The sequence below is a fragment of the Molothrus aeneus genome, chromosome 4, assembly GCF_037042795.1.
Source record: "Molothrus aeneus isolate 106 chromosome 4, BPBGC_Maene_1.0, whole genome shotgun sequence".
Classification (NCBI taxonomy): domain Eukaryota; kingdom Metazoa; phylum Chordata; class Aves; order Passeriformes; family Icteridae; genus Molothrus; species Molothrus aeneus.
Window position 1 is genome coordinate 41,197,792 of NC_089649.1, and position 13,553 is coordinate 41,211,344.

Sequence of the window (13,553 nt, forward strand, 5' to 3'; positions counted from 1 at the left end):
CTGAACTCTGCTTTCATATAGGATTTTGCAATATGACCACCTTTTTCAGCTATTCTGCTGTGAATACCACTTTCAAACATTTCACCATCTGTACTCTGAGAAAAGCCCTGCTTAGAAGTCAAACTCATCAGAGGGATAGAGCCTTCTCTCAGGTAAAAAAAACTGTTAGACTCATCTAGCCAGAAATACTTCAGAAATGTGAGATTGATACTGAAAGGAAAACAGAAGTGCACTTTACTCAGTTGCTTTGACTGTGGACACCTGAATTCCCCCTGCCTGCAGTGTGTGGGGAGACAAGACCTCTGCCTGGTACCTTTCCTATCAGCCATGAGGTGGAGAAGGATCTTACCACAGGTGCTGCAGAACATGCCTTCTTTCCGATAATCCCAAATTATCCTACATCTGTTTTTGGAACCAACGGCAAAACACTTCATTAAAGAGAAGTAAATGAGGAAAAGTGGGTATTGCCATTCTTAGAGGTACAAGGCTTACAGGTTCAAAGTGAAATCCTCACTTAGAAATGAAGCAAGAAAACCCATAAAAGCCAGTAATAGACTTTCTGGACTCATAGCTAGATAGAAAGCAAAACCTACACTCTCTGGTCTTTTAACTGCATGTAATGGTGCCTCTTTTTTCTTCACCATTATTCTGTCAGTGATGCCCTGATGAACAGGGAGGGATGGGGGAGACAACACTGGCAGATTTGTTTCTCACTAAGCACCTCTTGCTGTAAGCTCCATTAGAGTATTCATCATGCCCAGTCTGCTCCACAGACCCAGTTCCTGTGTTGGCTGTAACACCTTGATCCATATTGTAGCCACAGCAATATCTTTCCTGCTTTTCCTAATGTTTTAGTGGCAGCAGAAAAGACTGTGTCCTTCCTGTCCTTCACCAAGAGTTCACTGCAGCCAGGAAAGGTGGTACCTTATTTACTCTGGTGCCTGCAGGAAGGACGCAACTTCATCAAGAAAGGCCAGAAAGCCAAGAATTGGAGGGCAGGCAGGATGGGAGAGCACAGGGCCTGGGCAGAATGGTGTAAGGCATGGCCTGGCCATTAAGAAGAACCTGTACAAGCAACCACCAGGCAATACTTCACCTGCTTCCCTAGGTTCCCAAAGAAAACATGACAGGGCTACAACAGGACTATAGCTGCTAAGGGGAAAGCTTTGTGGGGTGAAAACCTGGGAAATCGAGCTCTCCATGACAGATTCATGCTAGCAACAGCTACCCAACCTTCCAAGGCCCTGCAATGCAGTGTCCAGGTTGTGCCTACCTCATTGCAAGACAGACGGAGGAAGGAAGCATTCAGCATGCACTCCTCTCCTGCTGCTGTACCCAAGAACGATACACAAAGTACAATGAAGAAAAGCCCTTTTATCCTCAAGCAACAGAGGGCAAAAAACAACCAACCCGTCTTTCCCTGAAAGCAAAACAAAAACCAAAGAAAACAAAGGCAAAAGTAACTTAAACATGTACTGATATCAGCATTAGAGACTGTACGTTAAACACGCCCAGGAAAATGTACTGTGAGAACTCACACTGTATATGGAGTGTGTTTCATCAGCCCTATAGCATTTCTGTTCCACCCAAAGGGTGTTAACATGCCCTGGCTGGGATTCAAACGTTACACATCAAAACACACTCTTTCCTTTGGTTTCCATGCAGAGCTTATTCTCCCTCAGCAGCAAAGACATGAGTTGTTATTTTGCAGTGATCTCAGGCTTCATTAAAGTTAGCCCTTGGATTTGCAGACTAGAAGTTCACCGAAGAAAATCCATCTTATTTTAATACAATAAACCCAGAAGGTTGCTCTTTTTTTGCTTCTGGACTTAGCCATGATGAAGCAAGGCTTCAGCCTCCCAGTACCCACAATGAAATTTCCCTTGTGATGGTTCTTTCTATCACAACACTTGAAGAACACAATGTCTGTGGCTGAGCACATCCACTTCTCTGGCATTGCAGCAACCTACATCAGCTGGGAATTTGGGCCAGGCTTTTAACAGATTGCTAAAGATCATCTCCATAGTATCCTTGCCACAATGCTCATCTGCACAAGCATGGATGTCTGCTAGTCTGGTGACAATACAAAATGATTGCTTTAGTTTCAGCTTTACAAGAATACTTTGTTTCCTGGAGGTTTCTTTCATATTTTTTCTCAGGTATTCAGGGAGTGAAGATAGGAGATGCCAGAATCTGCTGGCATCAGGATGACAACACATCTTGCCAGCTCCTCCAGGAGTCTCAAAAGCAGCCATAAATCGATTATTTATAATCAGTCCAATATCTGATTAGTTTTTTTCTTAAGCTTTGTGTTACATCTGACGACTGACCATGATTTGTCCTCAGTATCTGGGATTTCTAAATATTTTTCTCTCAAGCGCTGCCTAAAAGAGAGGTGGTGACTTTCCTGTACTTCACTCGGACAAGTTTGGGAGGGGCTTGTTTACAACAAGGGATTTGTTGTCATGGTTGTCAGGGAGCAATTAGTTCTTTGCATTGGAGAGTAGTTATCCTCAAAATAATCAATTTTATTCTGGAATTTAACACTCACATGTGAATCTACTCCTGAATACCCACAGGTAATTGCTGCTGCTACTTAGCTGTCATTTGGAATCCATGGAAGCCAAACTCTGTGTGTTCTTTAAAGCTGCCAGGAAAACTCAGCACTTGACACCTGATTCATAAAGAATTTTCCACCAAGGTGAAAACTAGAAGTCTATTAAAGCTCAAACAATTATAAACAATCACTTCACTGATGCAACTCGATGGCATGGTTCTGTTAGACCCCGGCATTCTCATGAGCTCCATGACTAGGTTTACAGGAGACATCCCTAAAACTCTTACGCACTTTTACTACTTGGATCCCTCTGAAAGCAGTGGGAAATTTATGCATGCACATACCTGCAGGATCAGAACTTAAACTGTGAGAGTACCTTTTAAAGCTTGGGCAGTCTTTATCTCAGTGTTCTGCCTAACATTCCTTTGCCTAAGTACAGGGTGAGTGCTTTATAGGGTGCTATACGTTAGAAAAGAGTCGTTGTAAAACAAAAGTGCTTAATCTCATTTTTCCCACACTGATGGCTTGTGAGGCTCAGACAGGATTGCAAGAAGTCAATGATATTTTAGAGGCACTCATGGATGCAGAGAGAAATTATTCCCAACAGCAAACACTGAGAAATGTGTTCAAGGAAGAGTTTTCACATTCACTGGCCATGACCTGCACCTGATATAATCCACCTTTCCTGGACTGGGCTTGTTTCCCACAGCTACCTTTGTTTGTATAACATACTGTTCTGCAACACACAGCAAAAACTATTTGCACACTACACTGAAGTGTGATTTAATATTTGCTTAAAGCTTTCATTTTATTGTCTGGGCAAGGGCAGTTTCTACCACTGAAGTTAATAGCTAACCCACAACTATACCTTTGCTATCCAAAGTTGTAATTGTTAGCACAGCACCCAGATCCAGCAGCAAAAGGCATAAACTACCTCTGCCTAACTTCACTGAGAGAAGCAAAAGCAGCCCTTTCAGCAATTTCTCCTATACTTCTAAGAAAAGGTATTCAAGAAAAGTATACACTATTTCAGATTTGTAAAAAATACTCTAATGATTACTTAGACACTTTCTTTACAGACAGATCATGGCAGGCGCATACTTGGAGGTTGGAATCCTCTGAATCACCCACTGTGAGCTGGAAACATGTCTGTCACATGAACTTATTTACAGTTACAAAAATAGCACCATGAAAGACACAGATGTGTTGAGCACAAAAAATAAATTGAATTAGTTATTACAGAGATTCTGCTGGATACTGGAGAAATTGAGAAAGAAATATCTTTCTCTTGTACACACAACTGAAAGAAGTGCACTTAAAGTGTACTAAGTATTAAATGCTTGTACTTACGCTTGTTGAAATAATATGATCTAATGCTCCTTTTTCTAGAAGTGCTACTCTTTCCTATGCCACAGGACACACAGGATATGAATAGTTAATAGCATTGGTTACAAAATATGCTTTTAATTTAAAGGTTTTGTGCTGACCACAGACCAACAGCAATTAGCCTCACTTTGTGATCTGCAGCAGCTATTTCTATCTTGGAAGTTTCCTAAAATACTACTGAGCTAGAGTGAGGCAACTCAACTCATCTTCATTTCTCATCTAAGCTGCATTAATATTATTAAACTAAACAAAGTTAGACTTCTTCGTATTCTCTCATCAATCTCAAATCTCAGAATTGCTCTGGCGTCCAAAAATTTTTGGTTTTATATGCTTAAATGCAATGTGTTCAAATGTGTGAGAATTGGACCTCTGGAAATAAAGTTTTTCATTTCACCCCAGCACAGCATTAGCAGAGCAGAGATTGTCAAAGCTTCTCGTCAACACCCAAGCTTTTTTTCAATGCAGCCCAGGAGCATGCATCTCTAATAGGAGAAGGAGAAATGAAATCTCAAATCTAAATAGGAGAAGGAGAAATGAAATCTCAGATTAATGTATTTGAGATTACACAGCCATCCACTGTTTGCCCATCTTTCGACTAATTCACCAGGTAGTTCTCAACATCACAAAGTACATTCTAGCTGTTGACTGATCTGTGGAAATTGAGTGAAACCATTCACAGTCATTTCATACCATCAGCAAAACTGATACTGGATTACATCTTTTGGTTACCGTACATCTGGCCCCAGTCTATGTGGATGACCTCAAAGGTGAAATTAAAAAAAAAAAAAAAAGAAGCCAACCATGTATTTTATACCAAATTTTATTAGCAACTCAAATCTCAACAAGACTAAAGCTCGAGTGCTCTGGCCAGCTGAGTTACTGACTCCCTTTCATCGTCCTGGATGTCATCACTTCCACTGTACTCCGTGTACATGTTTGCCACAGATTTCAAAACAGCACCTCTGTTACTGAAGAAGACACCACTTCCCATATTGCAGGACCTTTGCCCAGACCTCTGGCTGTGAGAAGTGGTACCTAAATAAACCAGGAGTGCAGCCCCTACCCTCTATTGTGTAGTTTGCTAAGGCAGTGCTGCCAGGCAGCAGTCTAATTTAGATGACAGATTAAATAAATGGTAAAACTGAATTAATTTTTCAAGCTCTCATGCTTCTTTGCTCTGTGCTTATTTCATTTTTGCCAACTGGGAAATGAAAACCAACGGAGTTGGTTTCACTTTTGTTTATATTTGGTTTCAATTTTATCCTCAAGTTTTGCTTTCATCTTTTTCATGTAACACTGTTGGGATTTCAGATGTTGCAGGCAAACTCTCAGTAATTTAAAAACATTGCTCTCCTATCCTCCCTGTTTTCTTATTGCAGAATTATTTTTACCTTAAATAAACTTTTGAAGATGCTGTCACAATTTTAGAAAGTCTTTTGGGGTAGAGCTGTTTAGTTTTGATTTTACAGATTTATATGCCTCATCCAATTAAATTCAATACTTGACTATTTTCCACTTGATTAATGTCTCAGTTGCATATAAAGTCCTGAATACAGGAGTCAACAAAACACCTTAAAAGACAGCCAGTACACCAAATGCACAAAAGCCCATGCCATGCACGAAATGTGTTATACATATACGCACAAAATGCACATAAAGAGCTGAATTTACTGCTACCTTAATTTATTAACCAACAAAGGCAGTGTCTTGCTTAGATAAAGCTGTAAGAGGCTTGCCTGGAATGCTGTCAAGCAACATGCAATATCAACAGAAATATCACAGTCCAGGCTTTGTCTTCTGTGCACTTATCAGGCCCTTCAAGTCACATCTATCCCTCCATATGTATGAGAAAGCAGAACTTAACCACAGGTCACACTTTTCAAAACCAAATGCGTAAGCAACCCTTCCTTCTTTTGTGCTGCATTAATCTTAAGTATCTAAGTCTTTTAAAAGCACTTAAAATAATTTTACAGCAAAAGGGAAATGGTTGGACAACATCCACTATCACGTGCAGTTCAGAACAAAGGACAAATTTAACCAGTTTTGACACACCTTAATGCCATTCCTAACACCAGAAATATGCTGGGAGCTACAAACCAAGCCTGTCAACGTTAGCTGAAAAACCATCAAACAGAAATATGCCCTCCTCTTTAATAGACAGGAATATGAAAATTATTACTTCCAAGCTTATCTTGAAAGATAGCAACCTATATAGCAACAATTGAATGCTAAAACAACTCCAGAGTTAAAATTTAAATTCTGCACCTGGGGTGAAACAATATTCCACATGCAGGCAGATTTGCTCCTGGATGTGTGTCCAAGGTGCAACAAGATAAAATGTTTCCTTTGTCCTAAAGACTGCTGCACTTGATTTAATGCAATCTGCTCCAAAGCAAACAAAGGGATCAGAAGATTTCCGGCATACAGAAAGCTGGGCTTGCAATATATTACAAATTGAGAAATCAAACATTACTGTACTGCTTACCACTTCTTTCTTTCTTCTCTGGGTCATTCAAAAAACCAGAAATTTTACATGAGCTTCCAAGAAATTGCAAACATATCCAGCACTAACTGTAAGAGCAAATTTTAAAATCTTTTCACAGTTTATTAATAAGAAGTATGTGCTGTACAATGTATTATTTTTGCTATATACAAACTATCTTAATTTTATATATATGTAGATACGTAGATATGTACATCTGTATATATATATTTACATACATGTAGATTGATATTAAACTCTAAACTGGTCTCATGGATTCCATTCCACTAACTGTTAATTGTTGATTTCAGGTTTTTTTAGTGGCTATTTTCATCTTAACACAAGAGTTTACACATAGTCAATACAAAGAAGAACCTTCATACATTCCAATAAAACTTCTGAAAAAAATGAAACCAAAACAAAACCAAAAAACCCCAAGAGGAACTTATTTAATTAAACGGAATAATATTTTGCATAATGCTATTCATACATGAGGAATATGCACCTTAACAAATCTGTTCCTCTCATTCACTGTATCCAGAATCTTTTAAGCTTACTTATTCTTTTGTTTTGCACTTGAGATCTCAAAGGACAAACCGGAAAATGTTTTGCACTAATCACAGTTTGTAGCAGCACTAGCTACAATAAAACTTCTGTAAACACTGTATCATGGTTTATGTCCTCAATATCACAATCATTGCAGGCCTTTGAAGAATCAGGTTTCAAAAGAACAATCTTTACAAATGAGACACAGAGATAAGCAGGAATAACACCTGATTAGTGTTGTATCTTTACCAAGAAACGGACCATGACTTTTAACATACGATGCACAAAATGCAAACTGAGGTTCTAATCCTGCAAATGTCAGAGGAATTTTGCAGGGCTACCACTCCAATGCAGTGTTGAATGCATACAGGATACGGATTGTAAGGTTTGCCTTTACCTGACTGTAACTGGCGTCAGGTTAGCAAGGGCTGGGGTAGCAAGCCCACATTAAAAAGGATCATTATAGGCTATTTTTTCCCCTGGAAGTTTGGTAAAATCTTATGCCACAAGTTTCACATAACAAAGGGCAATAAACGGCCTTGCTTCTCTCTGCTATCTGCAAATGGATGGTAGCTTATGCTTCTCAGTGGAAATTTCTACTAGCAGTTTTCAGCAATGATTCTTGATCAGCATCTGCAGTAATTCTCTGTAATTCTTGATCAGCATCTGCAGTAATTCTCAGTAGTCAGTGCCCAAAATTTGATACTGAACTGTCCTGACTGCTAAGTTGCACAGCAAGTTTCTCTCCAAAAGACTGACTAATCACTTGTGAACCTGAGTAAACCCCTGACAAACACGCAGTGGCTGTGAGCACCACAATTTACGTATTGCAGGACGAGCATCTGTTTTTTTTGAAGTTGCCTCCCAATTGTTTTATTTGGGTCTCATTTATCTTGCCTCTTCACTTTCTTCATGACACTAATGATTTTAAAGAATATCCCCACGGTCCCTTCAGTCACTTCTTTTCCAAGCTACTTGCTCTTTCACAAAAGCTCATCGCTACCCTTCATCATCTTTGACATCCTCCTCTGTAGCTCAGCAAATTTCACTACTTCCTGAATCAGGAGAGGGGAGTAACATGGATTTGTAGTGCCACGATGGTGCTTTTTATTTCTTTTTTTAACTCCTTCCTAATAATTCCTAACCTGTCCTGTCCTTTACTAACCACATCTTGGCACAGAGCTTATCCTTTCATTGGATTATACAAGGTGTATGATTTTTTTCCTGAGTAGAAAGTCAGTTCATGCTTCATTTTTGTGTATAGAAAATTAGGATTGCAATCCCTTCCATATGTATTACACTGAAATTGGTCTGTACTGAACTTCATCTGCAAACTTACACCCACACTTTCAAAATAAGATTCTTCTGCAGACTTTGTGGTTCAGCCTTTGGGATTTTCATGCTCCAAATGAGTTAATAGAACTGGAAAACTTGTCACATTCCCACCTATCCCTTCCTCCATCCCTTGAATCGCACAGGCCCCGGGCAGACTTGGGGTGAGGAGTACAAACTCTTTTCAATGAGCAAACTGGCCGTGACTACACAGCCCAAAGCAAACTGATCCCACCTTGAAGCTGGCCCTGCTTTAGTAAGGACTGCATCAACCAGACAACAGCTCAGCAACACCTTCAGAGAACGCCAGAAGAGTCATGACACTCAACTCCCTGGCAACATAAGCCAGGCCTAGTCTTTGTCATTGTTTCACATTTATACCCATGTTCACTAGTCCCATTCACTAACCCTTGGCAATCAACCAACCAAACAAAAATGCCCATCCTCGAGTTCTGAGTCTCCAGAGAAACCCTGGAAAAGGGACAGCTCATTTGTTACATTCTATTTCTGGAGCATCAAAGCAGGCCTACACAAGGAGTTATACACAAGAGGCAACATTTCAGCAACTTTCCATTTCGGTTGTTTCAAAACTCTGCAACAAGTATCACCTCCTGCCTTCTGCTTCATCCTTCCCAATGGTTTGTTCTCATACCCTCTCTCACCGACACTTGACTTTGGAGAGCTCCCGGACATGTTCACTCCTTTAAAAAAAGAGAAAGCCACTTGCAAAAGAATCTCTTTAAACTCTTTCTTGGTGAAGCAAGGCTCAGAGAATTTGTTTCACTCTTACACTGACTTTATCTTCCTTGGGCACTCCTTCTACACATGGATAACTTATCAGCAAGCTTCCTGGGTTTGATGAGCTGCAAAGAGTACATTCTAATTGTTCTCATGCCTTTAGCTGCATGACTCTTTGGCTTATCTAACTGTGTTTGGCATTTGTTATGTTCTTTTCCACCTTTCCCATTTGAAGACAAAATCTTAACATTTGAAAGAGGTCTTTTTACTTGTACTGAGCTGCTTTACTTTGCTTGTCAGCCTGCTCAGCTTTTTTGGTATTTTTGACAGCTGACACACAATTGCTTTGAGCCTTTACTATTAGTGTCTTTGAAGAATTACATGCCACTTGCAACAATTTTACACTTTTGGCTGCCTCTCACCATTTGATTAACTTCTTTCCTCGTTATATGAAGAACTACTTTGGAAGAGTAAACACTGCTACAACAATCCTTGCCTTTGCAGCTCCTGAAACAACATTGATTTTAAGGACATTATGAACAGGGTCATGTCAGAACTTGCTGGGATTTTGAATGCAAAATTCTGAATTTAATTCTTGCTGGCCAGTACCTTGTCCAGAGTTGTTTCCCCCAGTGTATCTGTACAAGCTACACCCAGAAAGTAGGGTTTTTTGGCACCTGGGCAAATTTCATGTTGGACCATGACATAATCTACACAGTGGCAACTGCGGGCCCTCATTGACAATCATATTTTCTACTCTTGGAATTTCTCTACGCTCCCTTCATATGTGACAGTTATTGCCAACATCTAGGTTGGGCAGTCACATAACCCTAATCTCTCTGCTCTTCCTGCACAGGCCTAGGACATCAGGACATGGGACCCTGTGTTACTTCCCCAAACAGTTATTTCCTCCTTAACAAAAAGTTTCCCACATTATGCGTGTGCAAGCTACTCAGTCCTACTCAGTCTCCATGCACCCACAAAGTTTTTGATACTCCAAGTATTCTACCATGAAGATGTTTTAACACCATGAAGGTGATGCATCACTTCAAGAGAGAGTATAATGACAAACCTTACAATCCTTATCCATCAGCTTTTTCCCACTGTTTGGTTTTTGAAGATATATTATTATATATACTGTATATATAAGCACATGTTTTCATTGAAGGCATACATAACCTGGCTGCAAATTTATTTACATAAAGCCTATTCTTCTAATGTAGACTCTATTTATTCAAATAAAGATTTTTATTTTCTCTTGAATCTTAGTAGAGTTTTTTCTTCATAATTTTTTCAACTCTGTATTAAAATTGCCCCTAACTCCACTTGGTCCCACACATTTAAGACCTTTCCTCAATGGAGAAAGGGGCCTTTAACCCCTCCTTCCTAATAGCCTGCATGTTACTTCTCATACCTCTTGGCTACCCATTTCCACACAGCATGGTCTGTGATGAGCAGCTCTTCTCTAGAGACTGACTTGACAGCTCCTAAAATCTGTCACTTCTGTCATCAGCAAGTAACTGGGTAGCAGTGCTAATACATGTGCCAAACAATAATAGTGACTGACTGCTCTGCCTGCCTCTGCCAACCTGCTGGGACCCCCAGCCTCAGGGAGGTAACACAGGGCTCACAGGCTGACACCTTGCCATGCCTGTACCTCACTGAAGAGCTGCAGTGTGGCACATGAAATGTACTGTGCCTAAGAAGGTGGAGCTCTCACACCTTTCATCATGGCTTACCAGCAAAAATAAAGGGGCACATGAAGTAATTCCCCGGCAGCATGTTACCAACAGGGCCAAAGAAGGACACTGATGCATCTGAAGGGGCTGGCAGCAAAGAAAGACTGCGATTCAGACTGAGACCATCTGCTCAGAGATCAGTTCTGCTGCTTTTGTGGGACTGTCTCTGTGTTAGGGTGAATTTAAATGTTGCTGCTCCACTCCCTTTTTATGGTACTAACACAGGCATTCTGCAAAGATTGTTAAGACTTAAATAAAATAACTGTAAACTTAAACACGTTGTATTTCATCTCCAGAAACTGAGGTTTTCTTTTACAACTGCTCATACCTTCAAGAGAATGCTGTCTGCAAGACCTGAGCACGGTAAGGTGGGCTATAAATTACAACCGTACACTCACCGGAAGGAAAGTTCTGCACCCCGGAATTCCTTTATCTGAGCTCTGTGTCTAACGAATTAAGGTTAAGACACAGACTCCGCTGCTTAGGCGCTCACACTAATCAAAACGAGAGTCAAAGACCTAAGTAGCTCTGGGAATCTGGGCCGAGGGATCCAACCCTTCAGGTACTTGCAAATTCGATCCCAGCCATGGCAAGACGCTGGACATTTGACCCTGCGTACTGCGCACAAAGGAAATCCTTGTTGCTAACTTCCCTCTGGGGTTAGACGGCAGCGCTGGGCTCTGCTCGCTAGCGTGGGGCAGGACAGCGCCTGCCGAGGCGGCCGCGCCGCCGTGCCCGCACGGGAGGCCCTTTCCGCAGGGAGCCGAGCGCCCGCGCCACTTCCTCCTTCCGCTGCTCCCGCGGAACCCGCCCCGCCGTGTCTGCCCCTCCGTACTGCCACGGCCGTGCCCTCACGAGGGGGGGGGATCCCGGGCCCGGGCCCGGCTGCCTCCCGGGCCCGGCGGGCGGCGGCGCTGAGGGCCGGGGAGAGGCCCCGCCCCGCGCTTGTGTAACGGGCGCTCGGCGAGGCGGGCCGGGCCCCGCCCCTTCCCGCCCCCGGCCCGCGGGGGCAGCGCCCCCCCCACCCCCCCCCGCACCGACCCCCGCCCGCGGCCCCTCCGCCCGCGCTGCCGCCGCTCCCCTGCCCTTCCCTTCCCTTCCCTCATCGGAGCCACCGCGCGCCCGGCCCCGCAACAAGTGCGGGGCCCCCCGGCCCAGCCTGACCCGGCCCGCGCCGCGGCCCTCCCGGCCCAGCGCCCCCGCCTTTGTCTGTGCGCCCGAGCTGCCTCCCCACCCGGGAGGCGGCGGTACCCCCCGGCCGCTCCATCTCTGCCGCGGCCGCCTCTTCCCTTCCCCCCCCGTTCTCAAACGTAGCGGCGGAATCGGGCTCGGCCCCGGTCGCTGCAGCCCGACCTTTTGTTTTTAAAACCGATGCGCATCTGCCCGGGAGCCCCCGCTGCCCCGCACACGGAAGAAGCAGCAATGCGGAAAAATAAAATTAAAATTAAACGCGAAGAAAAGAATAAATAGGAAAAAAAATAGAAAATAATTCAAAATTACCTTGCCGGCCCGTTTTCGCGGCCCTTATATAATTCCTCAAGGTTACCTCCGTTGCCAGGGGACACGAAATGGAAATGAAAACAGCCGCTGAATAATCGCGGGAGCAAAACTAAAAGTTCAGTGCCTCCGCCCGGGCGGAGAGAGGGCCAGATCGAAAGCAAAACAAGGAGAGGAAGCGGCGAGGCCGCCGGCGCTTGGAAATCCCCCCGCCTCTCCGCCGGGCCGGGCCGGCCGCGCAGGCGGCGGGGGCAGGGCTGCGGCGGCAGGCGCGGAAGCGCTGAGCCCGTCACCGCCGCGCCGGGGCACGGCACAGCGCCGGGGCACGGCACAGCACGGCACGGCACAGCACAGCACAGCACAGCGCCGGGGCACGGCACGGCACAGCGCCGGGGCACGGCACGGCACAGCACAGCGCCGGGGCACGGCACAGCACAGCACAGCGCCAGGGCACGGCACAGCGCGGCACAGCCCAGGACTCCGCCACCGACCCCCGCCCGGCACCGGCTCCCGCAACACGCGCTGGGCCCGCAGGGCTGCACCGAGAGCCGGAGCCAGCCCCGGGGAGCGAGGAGCGAGGGAGCGCTGCTCTGGGACGCACAAACCCAGCGCTCAAAGCAGGTTTTCCCGGAGACCAGAGAGGAATCCCTGCCGCTCAGCTCCACCAGCACGGACTGAATCGCTCCTTACGTCTCTAGCCCCTCTGCTGAGGTGGGAGTCTTGGTTTCGGTCTGGTACACGCGCATGCGAGAGCTGTCATTGCCTTTGGAAAAGTACAATGTCGTAGTTCCACAACGAGGACAATTACAGATCAGATCCTTTGAACCCAGCGAGGCTCAAGCAGCTGGCTTACTTCAAGAGAGAGCTCTTGGATTTCAACGGATTTTACAAACTCCGTTAGTTATGGAGTCAATGTAGAGACCAAAGCTTTCTACAGGGTTTTGATAATCCCGATTCAAACTACAGTAAATAAAATCCACTGAGGTTGCAATGTGCCATTCCTAGCTCTAGCCATAAATGAGAAAGGAAAAGAGCACTTGGAGGCTGGCGGAGATATAAGATGTAGTCATTTCAAAGGGCTGTATATGGAGACAGAGAGGTGTATATATCTCCCTCGCACACATATCCATCTATGTGTGTGCTGTATGCACAAACATCCAAGGCACTCAGGTAGCCAAGCGGTGCAGCTCCCTGTGCTGCACACGATGCACGGGCTGGGAGAAGTGCTGGGACCCCAGTGTTGTGCAAGGAGTGGCACAGGGGAGTGGTCAAGGAG

At 44.3% G+C, this 13,553-nt stretch overlaps 1 protein-coding gene across 1 annotated transcript in view; it reads right to left on the bottom strand.

Annotated features, from left to right (window-relative positions):
• Window positions 1-12,517, bottom strand: part of IRF2 (interferon regulatory factor 2) — a 39,449-nt gene extending 26,932 nt beyond the window's left edge. Inside the window, exon 1 of the mRNA XM_066549072.1 lies at window positions 12,281-12,517. The gene's annotated coding sequence lies outside the window, so the exon portion shown is untranslated. The remainder of the gene's footprint in view (window positions 1-12,280) is intronic.
• Between the last annotated feature and the right edge of the window lie 1,036 nt (window positions 12,518-13,553).